Source organism: Jaculus jaculus, chromosome 8, assembly GCF_020740685.1.
Source record: "Jaculus jaculus isolate mJacJac1 chromosome 8, mJacJac1.mat.Y.cur, whole genome shotgun sequence".
Classification (NCBI taxonomy): domain Eukaryota; kingdom Metazoa; phylum Chordata; class Mammalia; order Rodentia; family Dipodidae; genus Jaculus; species Jaculus jaculus.
Window position 1 is genome coordinate 47,901,119 of NC_059109.1, and position 15,018 is coordinate 47,916,136.

Consider the following 15,018-nt stretch of genomic DNA (forward strand, 5'->3'; position numbering starts at 1 on the left):
GTCCAACATTAGTTAGGAAAGATAAGGAAGGTCACTTTATATTGATTAGAAGCACACTCCAACAGAGGACATTACAATCTTAAACATATATGCACCTAACATGGGGGATCCCAACTTCATCAAGCAAATGATACTAGAACCAAGGTCACCAATAACACCAAACACAGTGGTAGTGGGGGACTTTAACACCCCACTCTCATCAATTTACAGATCATCCTTGCAAAAATAAACAGAGAGGCATATGAATTAAATGAGGTCATAGAAGAAATGGACCTAACAGATATATACAGGAAATATTATTCAAATACTGCAGGATATACATTCTTTTCAGCAGCACATGGAACATTCTCTAAAATAGACCATATGTTAAGGCACAAAGCAAATCTTAGCAAATACAGGAAAATTAAAATAATTCCTTGCATTCTATCTGACCATAATGTAATCAAATTACAAATCAATAGCAAGAAAAGCTATATAGCATACACAAAATCATGGAAACTACCAACAAACTATTAAAGCTAATAAATACATATAGCCATGTAACAGGCTACAAAATAAATACACAGAAATCAGTGGCCTTCCTATATGCTAACAACAAACACACAGAGGATAAAATCAGAAAATCACTCCCATTCACAACTGCATCAAGAAAAAAAAATAAAGTACTTTGGAATAAACCTAACCAAGGAAGCGAAGGATCTCTACAATGAAAACTTTAAAACTCTCAAGCAAGAAATTGCAGAAGACACTAAGAAATGGAAAAGCATTCCTTGTTCCTGGATTGGAACAATCAATATTGTGAAAATGGCAATCTTACCAAAAGCAATCTACACATTTAATGCTATACCCATCAAAATTCCAATGGCATTCTTCATGGAAATAGAAAAAACAATCCAAAAATTCATTTGGAATCACAAATCTCAAATATCTAAAACAATTCTAAGCAACAAAAATAAGGCTGGTGGTATCACCATACCTGATTTTAACCTATACTACAGAGCCATAGTAACAAAAACAGCATGGTACATGTACAAAAGCAGACATGTAGATCAATGGAAAAGAATAGAGGACCCAGATATAAGTCTGGGTAGCTATAGCCACCTGGTATTCAATAAAAATGCCAAAATTACTCATTGGAGAAAAGACAGCTTCTTCAGCAAATGGTGCTGAGAAAACTGGATATGTAGAAGGATGAAAATAGATTATTCTCTCTCTCTCTCTCTCTCTCTCTCTCTCTCTCTCTCTCTCTCTCTCCCTCTCCCTCTCTCTCTCCATGCACAGGAATTAAGTCCAGGGCTGGAGAGATGGCTTAGCGGTTAAGCGCTTGCCTGTGAAGCCTAACGACCCCGGTTCGAGTCTCAATTCTCCAGGACCCACGTTAGCCAGATGCACAAGGGGGCACACGCGTCTGGAGCTCGTTTGCAGAGGCTGGAAGCCTTGGTGCGCCCACTCTCTCTCTCTCCCTCTATCTGTCTTTCTCTCTGTGTCTGTAGCTCTCAAATAAATAAATAAAAAACAAAAAAGAATTAAGTCCAAATGGATTAAAGACCTTAACATCAGATCTGATACTCTGAAACTCTGAAACTGCTAGAGGAAAAACAGGGGAAACCCTTCAATATATTGGTCTTGGCAAAGACTTTCTGAATATAACCCCAATTGCTCAGGCACTAAAACCCCAAATGAACCACTGGGACCTCATGAAATTACAAAGATTTTGTAAGGCAAAGGACACTGTGAGTAAAGCAAAGAGGCAACCTACAGAATGGGAAAAAAAATCTTTGCCAGCTATACATCTGATAAAGGATCAATATCTAGGATATACAAAGAACTCAAAAAATTAAATAATAAGAAGTCAAACAAGCCAATTAACAAATGGGCTATGGAACTAGAGAGTTCTCAAAAGAGGAAATATGGACGGCATATAAGCATCTGAAAAAATATTCTACATCCCTAGTCATTAGGGGAATGCAGATTAAAACTATATTGAGATTCCATCTCACTCCTGTCAGATTGGCTACCATCATGAAAACAAATGACCATAAATGCTGGTGAGGATGTGTGATGAGGATGTACTGTTGGGAATACAGTCTGGTCCAGCCATTGTGGAAATCAGTGTGGAGGTTCCTCAGACAGCTAAAAATAGATTTAACATATGATCCAGCTATACTACTCCTAGACATATATTCTAAGGACTCGTCTTACTATCTTAGGAATACTTGCTCAAACCATGTTTATTGCTGCTCAATTCACAATAGCTGGGAAATGGAACCAGCCTAGATGTCCCTCAACTGATGAGTGGATAATGAAGATGTGGCACATTTACACAATGGAGTTCTACTCAGTGGCAAGAAAAAAAAAAAATGAAGTTATGAAATTTGCAGAAAAATGGATGGATCTGGAAAGGATTATACTAAGTGAGGTAATCCACGCCCAGAAAGCCAAGTGTTGCATGTTCTCTCTCATATATAGAACCTAGCTACAGATGATTGGACTTTTGTGTGAGTAGGAAGAAAACTCAGTAGCAGAGTTCAGTAAGCTAGAAAAGAGATATAAATGCAAAATTTAAATAATTGAGTCTTTTCTTGATGTTTTATGTATAATTTTGTTCATATTTTGTCTTACTTATAATACCTTCTTTTCTTCCTTTAATTCTTACATCTCACATTAAGCCTTTCCTTATGGCCTAGTCTTATCACTTCCTTAACTCTCACAGCAAATTCTGTGAACCACTTATTGAACTCCTTCCATGACATAGTATATTATTTCCTCTACGTGTATATTCTAGTTCCTCACTTAGATTACCAGCCTTCTGAAGTAAGGACACATCTCTCACTGGATGAGTCAAACGCTGGTTATTTTGCCTCTTCCTCTGGCTATCTAGTTTGATATCTCCACTGAAAAGTTAGAATCCAGTAGATTTGTGTCTCTTTGTCATGTTTTCAGAAGACATTATCAATTTTCTGTGCAACATATAACTTATATGTGACTAATATGACATACAAACCATGCCACTTAGTTGTTACAATTAGGCTACATAGGCTAAGTCTAGGCTCTACCTCTTATGGGCAATGAAAAGTTCTAAAGTTAATTTCTTTATTTTGCTTTGTTCCTCTGTATAATGGTAATAACAATAGCATCTCCTTCACAAATTTGTAGTGACAACTAGATGAGGTAATTAATTGTGCCTGAGATAAATAAATACCAAGTAAAGGCTGGCTATTATTAGTAGTGAAATATTTGCTGCTTAGTTTTGCTGTGGTTTTAAACACATGTAGCAGAATTTTAGGAACTTACAAACAGAACTACTGAATTAGAATAATAAAGCCAAACCCATATATCTGTTTAATTGTTTTAGTTTATCTGTAAGAAAATTAAAAGCAACAGCAAAACCCTCTTTATGTATCTATATCTTATGTAAACAAGATAGAACTACATTAAATATTTGATTCCAAGATGATTGATGAAGATGATAATTCAAGTACTCTCGATATATAGATAAAATAGAGTTATATCAGAGGTTTAAAATCCTGGAATGTAGTGACAGCAAAAAATTAATTTTATCCAATTTATCAGTATTATTAATCTGCCCATATACTAATGCCCACAAAATATTAAGTAATTCTTTGTTCAGAATCAAACTAGTTTCTAACTAATGGACAAGATTGCAGCATATAAAGCTATGTTAGCTTCCATTGCTATAATGAAATAGTGAAATAATTTATAAAGATAAGCTTTTTTTGTGGCTCAAATGTCAAAGGCTCTGGGCCGAGGATAAATAGACCCACTGCTTTGGACTTCTGGTAAGAGTGCCAAATGTTAATGGTGGAGAGTATGCCATGGAATGAACTGTTTACTTCATAGCCTAAAAGCAAAATAGGAGAGAGATGGTTCCAATAACCAAAGGACCTCCTACTGGACTATACTTCCCAAAGGTCCACCAAATATCAATACTCTGAGACAAAACCTTGAACACATGATCACCTGGGGGACATTTGGGCATACTTATCCAAACCACAGCAACAATGTGCAGGTGCTGATTGTTTCTTTTCTAGCATTATATGTCCTTTATATTTTCTTTCTTTTTCTTTTTTTGAGGTAGGGTTTCACTGTAGCTCAGGCTGACCTGGAATTCACTGTGTAATCTCAGGGTGGCCTCGGACTCACAGCCGTCCTCTGCCTCCTGAGTGCTGGGATTAAAGGCATGTGCCACCATGCCTGCCGGACTCCTCCTTTCGGCTGTACCACTCAACTTTTTGTTCATTTTTGAATTTTTAGAATTTTTTTTATCAGTAAGCTAAGTTGAAATTAATTTTATATCATAAGGCATTACAGTTATGCTCTGAAATTGAATTATTGCCTGTAGAACAACTTAGAATGTACTGAGAAAATAGAAAATCCACCAAGAATTAGCTAGTAATTAGATTGTTTTATGAAAAACAAAATGAAATAATATGTAAGTAGCCTGCATTTACGTAGTCTACCTACAAATATTTGCTATGTGTGCCTCACACAAAGTGACACAGGACATGGGAGGCTGTTTCGTTCTCATTACTTGGACTTTATCTTGGTAGCCAGAAACTGTAGCAATGGAAGTAACCAAGGGCTATGTGAGAAAGCACACCAAGTGCTGTGACATTCCTGACCACACAAACAAACAAAAACACAAACAAAAGGCTTGAAAACCTTGAATCAAGATGAAACTAATCCAGGAAGATGTGTGGAAATGTTAAGGTTTAAGCAATGCTCGGAAGGAAAGGAGGAGAATGTGATTATGGAAGTTGTCAATAAAAGAATAAACTAAAAATAAAAAAGATTTGGAATATCTGCCTGTCATTTTCTCTTGGCAGATTGTTATAAAAGTGAATACCACATTGAATGTCAACTGTATGAACAATTGCTATAGTTTCTGTCTGGAATGTTTCCCCAAAGCACATTTGTTCATGGCTTTGGTCTTTGCCCAGAATGGGAAGTGGTAGACCTTCTAAAAAGTGGGCCAGAGAAATAAGTTAGACATGGAAGGCATGCTCTTGATATTGGGACATTGCCTATCCCTGCTCCTTCCTGATTCCTCTTTTTGCATGTCAGTTGCCACAAAGTGAGTAATTTCTTTGCCCATATTCCCTTCATCTTCCTTGCTACAGGTCTGAAGGCAACAAGTGACTTCTGACTATTAAAACTGTAAGCCAAAGTAAAATTTTTATTTTTTGAAGCTGATTATCTGCGGCCTTTTGTTATAACAACAGCTGACTAACGTAATAATCCTACCTTATCCTTTTGTTTGTTTGTTTTCTTTTGTTTTGTTTTTCAGAGGAAGGGTCTCAATCTAGTCCTTGCTGACCTGGAATAGTGTCAGAGGGGCCTTGAACTCACAGGGATTCTCCTACCTCTCTCTCCAGAGTGCTGGGATAAAAAGTGTGCACCACCATACCTTGCCCCCCTAACTTATCTTTTTGAAGTAGTTATGTTTTCCATTCTTCCACGTTGTTGATTGTATGAACTTAGTCTACCCTCCCTCTGTGTTATTTTTGCAGCACTCATCATCAATGAGCTAAATTTGTTCACAGTACTGAGCTCAGTAGGAGAAAGGCAAAAAGACAAGTATGTTTAGGAGCACCACAGCTACTCTGTTTTTCTTAGTTAATTTCACTCATGTTGATATTTCAGACTTTTAAAAACCTTTATCTGAGATTTTTGTATAATTTTCCAATATCCTTCACATACATTGTTTTAATCATTCTATGAATTAATTTAAGATATTATATGCAATGCATCTTCCTTTTTCTCTTTAGTAATCACAATAAGTGCCAACATATTTTTACCTACCCTCTCTTTTTATTCCTATGACCACTTTGGTTCATTTTCACTTTTCAACTACTCTGAAATATGTGATCATCTCTTTTCAGTCATAGGAGGATATGCATTTACATAAAGTTTTGTATAGCATTCTTCCTTTCCTATTTTAATTTTTTTTGAAAAAGTTTTAGTTTTATCATATAATTGACTCCCAGAAGAAAGGTTAATCTGAATGATCAAAGGGTGTTAATTTGTGGGTTAAAATGTGTTAAACAGTTGATAAGAAGTCTGTTTAAGTCAATTAGAGAGGATAATGAAGATGTTTCCAGAGTGTTAAGGAACCTTTGGAATTCACTAGTGTGTATTAACCACAGTACCTTGCTTAAAATGCTATTGTTTTTAAATGTGTGCAAATTCAAATACATATGAAGAGGTATACACATTTAGAAGGCATTTGACTTTATTAATATGATTTCTCTTTTGTTATAGAAAATTCAACAAATCCCTTAGTGCATTAATAAAAACTAGTAGCATTACTATGTTTGTTACATATGTTTGTCTAAAATAAAATGCATCTGTACTGTATAACCAAGAAAACATTGCTGGGGTTTGTTTATGTGCCTTTTTTTTTTTTTTTTTTTTTGAGGTTGGGTCTTGCTCTAGTCCAGACTAACCTGGAATTCACTCTGTAGGCTCAGGGTGGCCTCTAACTCATGGCAATCCTCCTACCTCAGCTTCCCAAGTGCTGGAATTAAAGGTGTGCACCACAGCACCCAGCTTCTCTTTGTTTTAAATACACAATCAGTGTTGTTACTACAGGTCAAATTCATAAAGACATAGCAAATTCGGTGTGGTCCTTAAAGAAATGATTTCTTTGCTCTGTTAAAATTATGAGACATTTTGATATTGGTTAGTATCTTTAAAAGTTTCAAATTATTATTATTATACAGATCTTACTATTATGCACAATTAATACATCAGTATAATCCTTGGGGGCTGATGGCATTCTCGAAGAAGATAATGCATTGCATCTTCAACAGTCCAAGTACACAAGAGATATGAAAGGAAAAGTCACATTTTAAAATATGTTCTTCGTTTAGCATGAGGGTTGCCAAGGTACTATTTTTTATTACCCATGTCATCTTACTAGTAATAAACACATTTAGCATTTCAGCTTCTACTTGCAACCTTTCAGTTTAATTATTAGAGATGGATGAAAAGCAAGTCTTCTATGCTAACGGGATTTTTACATTGATGAATCAAATGCCAAAATAATGAAAGCACATGGTTTTAAAAATATACTGAGTAGATGTTTTCTGATGAATTTCCACAAAATATCATATTTTAAAAATATTGTAAGCAATTCACAGTATTACTTTTCAATCTCTTATAGAAACACCATGAGTACATAGTCTTTTGTAGCTCATTAGCAATTTCTTTAATGAGTTTTTTGGTGTGATAGATAGTTAAAGTAACAGACAAATGACAGATTGTTTGCCTTTAATGATTTCCCTGTTTCAAGCCCATTACAAAGCAATTAGAAATCTGACAGCATTTTCACTCTGCATTACTGATCATCTAAAGTGATGAGGAATGAGAGGTGATGAATATTAATTGTATATTTTCATATGATTATCATAAATTATTACCTTGTCTAATGTGCTGCAGGTGAAGCAGGAGCACTGGAGAGAGGCAGTCAGATATATTAATTTGAAAGACTATGGCTTTTAAAAATCTTTGTCTGCAGTGTAATTCTTGGTCTGCAATGTTAATCTCTATGAATATTGAAGTAATTATTTTTACTTTCTCTGTATATTTGGAACAACTTAAATAAATTTCCTTATTTGACACAAGAAAGGGGCAGAATTATTCCATAGCATAGGACTTTATATAAATATGTTATTTAGGGGATAAAAAAATAACTTAGCTGTTAAAAGCGCTTGTTACTTGAAATTGCTGAATTTAGAAAGTGAGATATCTGTGAATTTGCTGATCTGTATATTACAAATATACATATAAGACATTAAGGTATATCAGTACATAGAAGGATACACTTAGAAATAAATCTTTGTTAATCTCAAAGTCAGGTAATACTGCTTTCAAAGGGTAAGATAGGAAAGTATGATTAGATATAGAATTAATTTTTTTAGATTTTCTATAGTTCTTTTGGTCTTGGCCCATAATCTATATTATTTATCTAGTTTCTTATGGTAAGGACATGGGGCTAATCCTGTCAACAGGGTCTTGCTTTGGACTTGGAACACATTTCATACCAGAAACCAAAAAATAGTGCTAAGTACAGAAAGAATTAACAAGCTGAAAGAATGTCAAATGATTAAAGTACATTTACAGAAATTTTCCAAAGTAAATTAATTTATATCTTAGTATCTCTGTAATGATATATATTACTTGGTAACCAATCCGTAATAGATTAAGCTGCATTTCATTGCACCAGACCGACACCATCTTGATTCAATATTATCTTTTTGACCCTTTTGCTGTGGTTTGCTCTGTGAAATTTCTTCAGTTATAGATGCTTGCCATTTTGTGTATGAAGAAGACCATGATATGTTGCAATGAATATGTCAATATAAATGACTTTTAATATGTATTCAAAATCTATATTCCTTGTTTGATATGAATTCTTGTATATACATACTTAAAGTAAAAGTGCCATGCCTTCACAAATCAACATTTTGTGTTCTGCTGAATGGAGGATAGTTCCCTGAAATTCATTACATCTTTACTCAGGGCAAAGTCAGGTATCATGGAAATAATCATTAAAAGGTATATGATGCAGCAGCCCAATCTTACTGGTTAAAAGTTTAGGAAATTTACCTTTTATTTCAAAGCATTCCCAAGATTTTGTCCTCTAGGAAGTTCCTTCATCTTTAGAATCAGTCCACCTGACACATTTTAGAGAATCAGAATGGGTGGTTCTTATTATGTTCAGTTCTTTCCTATGAGCACTCATTATCCCACTCTTACCTTAGACATTTCTAAAGCAAAACCAATTGCTCTTTGTATCTCTTTCCACTTCTAATCTATCACTTTGTTAGTCAGTTTCTTTTTTATAATGTATGATTTAAAAAAAATTGTTTATTTTTATTTATTTATTTGAGAGCGACAGACAGAAAGAGGCAAAGAGAGAGAGAGAATGGGCGCGCCAGGGCCTCCAGCCACTGCAAACGAACTCCAGATGCGAGTGCCCCCTGGTGTATCTGGCTTACATGGGTCCTGGAGAGTGGAACCAGGTTCCTTTGGATTTTCAGGCAAATGCCTTAACCACTAAGCCATCTCTCCATTGCCCCCCCCCCCTTTGTTTTTAAAATAGGGAAGTATCATCACATTGAGTGTTGTCCTTGTAGTTTATCACAGGTTCAGACAGAGCTAGGTGATGCACAAGAACCTGATTGGTAGTTTAGCAGACAGCTTCAGGTTCACTGAGATGAACTTCCAGACCAGGCACAGTTATGGAGGAAGGGATATTTATGGAAGCTTACATATCTAGGGTAAGTTCCGTAATGGCAGAAGAAGCTGGCTTTCCTGACCAGGTCCAAGCAGAGAGAGAGAAGCGCAAGCCAAAAAGCTAAAAGCCATACAGCACAGTACACTTCAGGAACTCCAACTAGGCACACTTTGCATATCTTTAGATTGAAATCTCAAACCCACCAACACACCTTAAAAGGTGTCACTTTAAAGTGACATCATCCCCAGCCAGGGGGCTGCAGATGCAGACTACAAACTAATAAAACACTGGGTCTGTGGGGGCCATCAATTCAAACTACCACAGGTAGCAATCTTAGCAATATTAGTTATTTGTTGTCTGAGAAATTTGATCAGGCAAGGGGCCACAAGTAACAGGTTTCCCATAGCCAGGAGGGGACCAGGGAAGGGGAGGGGCCAAATGATTAAGGGGTTAGAGAACTAGGTGGTAGGATCATCAGATTTATAGTAGCTGGGTAGCTTCTTGCAGTTTTTTTGTTTGTTTGTTTGTTTTTGTTTTTGTTTTGGGTTTTTTTTTCTTTCTTTTTTAAATTTTTATTAGCATTTTCCATGATTATAAAAAAAATCCCATGTCAATTCCCTCCCTTGCTTCTTGCAGTTTTTTGAGGGCTTTAACATTTTCTTCAACAATATTTGATTCATTGACAAAAACACAACATTCTTCTCCCAAGACCACATTTATCCTCCCATGATCAGCAGTGATGAGGTCTCAGGCTCTATGGGTTTGGAGTACCACACAGACAAGAGAGTTTAGTTGTCTCTGAAGGGACTCGAGGCTGTTGGTAGTGGATACCATGGCCTGGTCAAGCTTGTCTCGGAAGTCCCCTGTGAGGTAGTTGGTTTGGACAAGAGTGGCTCCTGCAGTACTGGGGCACCCAGGGACAGTGTCAAGCCAAGGCCCAACATTAAGGAGATGAAAATCTCTCTTGGTTGACATCAGAGGAGTTTGTAGGCCACTTCTTCCTCATAGAGATACACCTATGGTAAATCAAGACTGGGGAATAATAAGTGGGAGAGGAAACATTTCTGCATGGGGTGATCAGCCCTTCACACCATAGGAGAGTGGGTGTCTTGACACAAGCAGTCCTGGTTATGGAAATATTGAAGAGACATTCAGGCCTGGTCAGCTTAGAGCTAGACAGGCAAAGGGGCATACCTTGAGTGGCATCAAAGAGGGGAATATCAGTAAGGTGGAGTTGGGAATAGTTCATTGTAGATGTGGGGTATTCAAAGGTGGCATTGATCAGGACTATAGTTACTAGGGGTGTCCCCCTGTGACCTGTATTCTATATGTTTTCCTGCCATTATATGAACGCTTATGAGTCCATTCCCCCAATAAATACACGAGCTGTCCTCTGACAGTCTCCCAGGTGGGTTTTGCCATGGATTCACGACCCTGCTCCGCAGTTTCCTGGACACCTCTGGGAAAATGATGTACAGCAGTTCTAGGGCAACCAGGAACCACAGCTGGTGTGAGGGACATAGGCCCCTGTGGCTTTGCTTCCACGACTGAGAGCTGGCAGGTTTCTCCCTTTCCTTTTGATATGCATTCTTGTATATACATACACACAAAAGAAGCAGTTAGAAGCATTGTGGTGGTTAGTAAAGGGGAGAAGGTTGGCCACATATTGGATGTATTGTGCCCAGGTTATGGTGGCTTGTATCTTTTCTGTGACTTGTTTTCCCTGCGAAAGAATGTGGTGGTGAGTAAGAACTGGGCAGAAAGTGGGAGCAAGCTGTCTAGAGGTATGAAGGTCAGTGGAGGGAGATAGAGAGAGGCTGTGAGAATAAAGTTTCAAGGCTGTAGCAAAGGCCTGTGCTAAGGAGGCAGTCTTATGTGAGGCAGTCCCGATAATCTGGGTAGCAACTATCCATTTATCATAATGTTCATCCTTGAGGCCTTGGCAATCTAGCCTATATTCTGAGGTCATGCCTTCATAAATAATATTTTTGAAGAGTAGGTCTCTGGCTGTTGGGTCAGGAATTTTTCTCTTGTTTTGTTCTTAATATAAAGTCAGAAAGGATTTCCTCTAGTTTTTGATGGAGGAACAGCCAGGGGGAGGTATTATACTGGGGACTAGAAGGGGGTGTATTCTATTCCATGCTTGAAGAACACAGAGGTGGACTTGGTCATAGTTCCCTGAGGGCTCTTTGGCCTGTTGGACTCCTGTGGAAAAATTACCCTCTCCGAACACCTCATCGAAGCCCCAGGAGATATTTTGTTAGTTTTTATTCCTTCTTATTTGTTGGAGGCATTCATCTCTATAGAGGGCTTACCATTGAAAGAATAGGGGTCTAGGTAACAAAGACTGGCAGATATCACAGCAGTCCTGGAGAGTATTAAGGAAGCCCCATAGGCACTGCAGGAGTGACTTAGTCCATGGCGCATGGATCCCATCCTCCCTGACTACTGTCTGAGTTCTTTAAGGTCATTATCCTGATATGGATACCAATGTTGGGGTGAAGCCTGAGTTGGTTGGACATTAACAGGAAAAGCTGTGACTCCATGATTATATGTATTTGTATTGTTATCTCAGAGCTTGCATAGTTGTGTGATTGTCAATGAGGGGGAGGATGGGGAAGGGTCCTGGTCAGGGGAATTTATTATGTTGGGATTCTTTTGGCCCATGTAACATGAGACCGGAGGGGGGCAGCCTGGAGTAGGAGGTGGGTAAGGTGGTAGGGGTGGGTAAGGAGGGTGAGCATAGGAGAGTCTGGGGTAACTTTTCTTCTAATTTCTTCTATAGCCTTTTCAAGGGAATTGAGGGCCACCACTGGCTGATCCTCAGGGCCTTCCTCATAGGAGTCATCATCCTATTTTGTCATGTGGTGGTCTTACAAGGACTAATATATTGTCTAATAGCCTCTATAATTGGAAAAAAAGAGATGGGGGGTTCCTTCCTGAACTTCCCATCTCCTGGCTAGATACGCTATGCAGGTCCACATGTCTGGGTCATATGAATCCCCAGAAATCATCCAGGGGACTTTCTTCCAAAAGGAGATGGCTTCCTTTTGGGAAAGCTTAATGCCTCTAGCTTTGAGAAGTGCTCATAAACCTTGAATTTGTGATTCCTTTTGGTGGAAGGTGATAATACCCATGATAGAAAAAGAGTGGAGAAACCAGGGCCAGAGGGCAATGTTCCTGAGAGCTGGGTAGCACAAGGAGGGATTTCCCAAATGTCAGGACACAAGCTTGTCCACAAGTTGAAGAGACCTGTGACCACACAACAGGCTTTTAAGAGGTTGTTGCATTACCATCATTTTTGTGTTGAAGAGAAATAGATTGGGGGGTTGTTGCCAACACCCATGTGGGCTGTTGGGATCTGAACAGAGGGCTAGGGGCCTTCAGTCAATCCTGAAGAGTGGCCTTGGCCAAGAGAAGTCAGTTGCCCATTCATCGTATTTGGTCCCTTGGGATAGTGGTATTTGGTCCCTTGGGATAATGCGAATGGAAAGTAAAGGAGGAAAGGGAGACACCTGCCAGCTCTCAGTTGTAGAAGCAAAGCCACAGGGGCCTATGTCCCTCACACCAGCTGTGGTTCCTGGTTGCCCTAGAACTGCTGTACATCATTTTCCCAGAGGCATCCAGGAAACTGTGGAGCAGGGTCATGAATCCATGGCAAAACCCACCTGGGAGACTGACAGAGGACAGCTCGTGTATTTATTGGGGGAATGGACTCATAAGCGTTCATATAATGGCAGGAAAATGTATAGAATACAGGTCACAGATGGATTGGCTTAGTTAAGGCTGCTGGCTGTTACCTCATTAATATATAGGGACCTTCCAGGTTAGCAATAAAAGGACACATGGCCATGGAAACCAAAACCTAAGTCTTATCAGGATGTCCAGGTGCCTCAGGCAAAGGGAGGGAGTGGCCCCACTCTGCTGGTCTCAAGGAGAGATTATTGGGGTCTAGACCTGCTGCAACTTCCTGCGTCCTGGAGCCCTTAGCCATGCTTGACAGTTCAGGCCTACTTTAGCCTTCAGTGCCCGAGAGTAGTGTCCACTGTTTTCACCACTGACAAATTCTGTCTGCTATAGGGCTGATGCAGTGCAGATTTTTTTTTCCCAGCTTTCAGTTGGCTGGTCTAAAGGGAGAAGGTTTTCAACTTAGCTCCAGCTTGATTTCTCAGTGACCTTGCTGCCCAGGCATGTAAAGTCTTCAGCAATAGGATATTAGCATCTGTTTCTGGTGGGAAACCAAGAGCAGTGGCTGTAATGTTTTGGAGACAACAGGGACCTTCCTAGCCAACAGCTCACTGGAAGGTATCCCATCCCTGGCACTGAATATTTTCTACTACCACTCCATGGCTTCTGTATATGCCATTATCCAAAGTCTTATTCAGAATATCTTGAATTTTGATTGACCCTTCCCACACCCTTCTTTTACTCAATCTCTTCCCCTGGCCTCTCTTAGGTCATTTCACTCCCTGTAATCTGTTCTTCTACCTACATATATACAATACCATCCCCTTAAGTCCTTCCCCCTCCTTCCTCCCTTATAGCCTTTTTTCTAACTTACTGGCCTCTTCTACTAATTTTTGGTTCGAACTCACACTCAAGTCTAAAAATTTGTAGCTAGAGTCCACAGATGAGACAGAACATGAGATGTTTGGGTTTCTGGGCTTGTGTTACCTCACTTAGTATAATCCTTTCCAGATCCATCCATTTCCCTGCAAATTTCATAATTTAAATTTTCTTTAATTCTGAGTAGAAATCTATTGTGTAAATGTACCACATCTTCATTATCCACTCATAAGTTGAAGGACATCTAGGCTGGTTACATTTCCTAGCTATTGTAAATAGAGTAGCAATGAACATGGTTGTGCAAGTGTCTCTAAGGTAGTGAGAAGAGTCCTTATGATATATGCCTAGGAGTGCTATAGCTGGATCATATGGCAAATCTAGTTTTAATTGTCTTAAGAACCTCCACACTGATTTCCACAATGGCTGTACCAGACTATTTTCCCACTAACAGTGTAGAAGGTTCCCCTTTTACTGCATCTTTGTCAACACTTATTGTCATTTGTTTTCTTGGTGATAGCCATTCTGACAGGAGGGAGATAGAATCTCAAAATAGTTTTAATTTACATTTCCCTGATGGCTAAGTACGTAGAACACTTTTTACAATTTCTCTATGCCATCTTTATTTCTTCTTTTGAGAACTCTCTTTAGTACCACAGCCCATTTTTTAATTGGGTAGATTGATTTCTTGTTGTTTTGTTTTTTGAGATCTTTGTGTATTCCGGATATTAATCCTCTGTCAGATGTATGGCTGGCAAAGATTTTCTCCCATTCTGTAGGTTATCTTTTTGCAGTATTCACAGTGTCCTTTGCTGTACAAAAGCTTTTCAATTTCATGAGATCCCTGTGGTTGATTAGTGGTTTTATTTCCTGAGCAACAGGGGTTATATTCAGAAAGTCATTGTTGCAGTCCGGTTCGCATTGCTGGTAGAAATCACCCAACCAAGAGCAGCTTCTGGGGAAAAGAGATTTATTTTGGCTTACAGGCTTGAGGGGAAGCTCCACGATGGCAGGGGAAAACGATGGCATGAGCAGAGGGTGGACATCACCCCCTGGCCAACAGAAGGTGGACCACAGCAACAGGAGGGTGTGCCAAACACTGGCATGGGGAAACTGGCTATAAAGCCCATAAGCCTGCCCCCATCAGTACACTCCCTCCAGGAGGCATTAATTCCCAAATATCCATCAGCTGG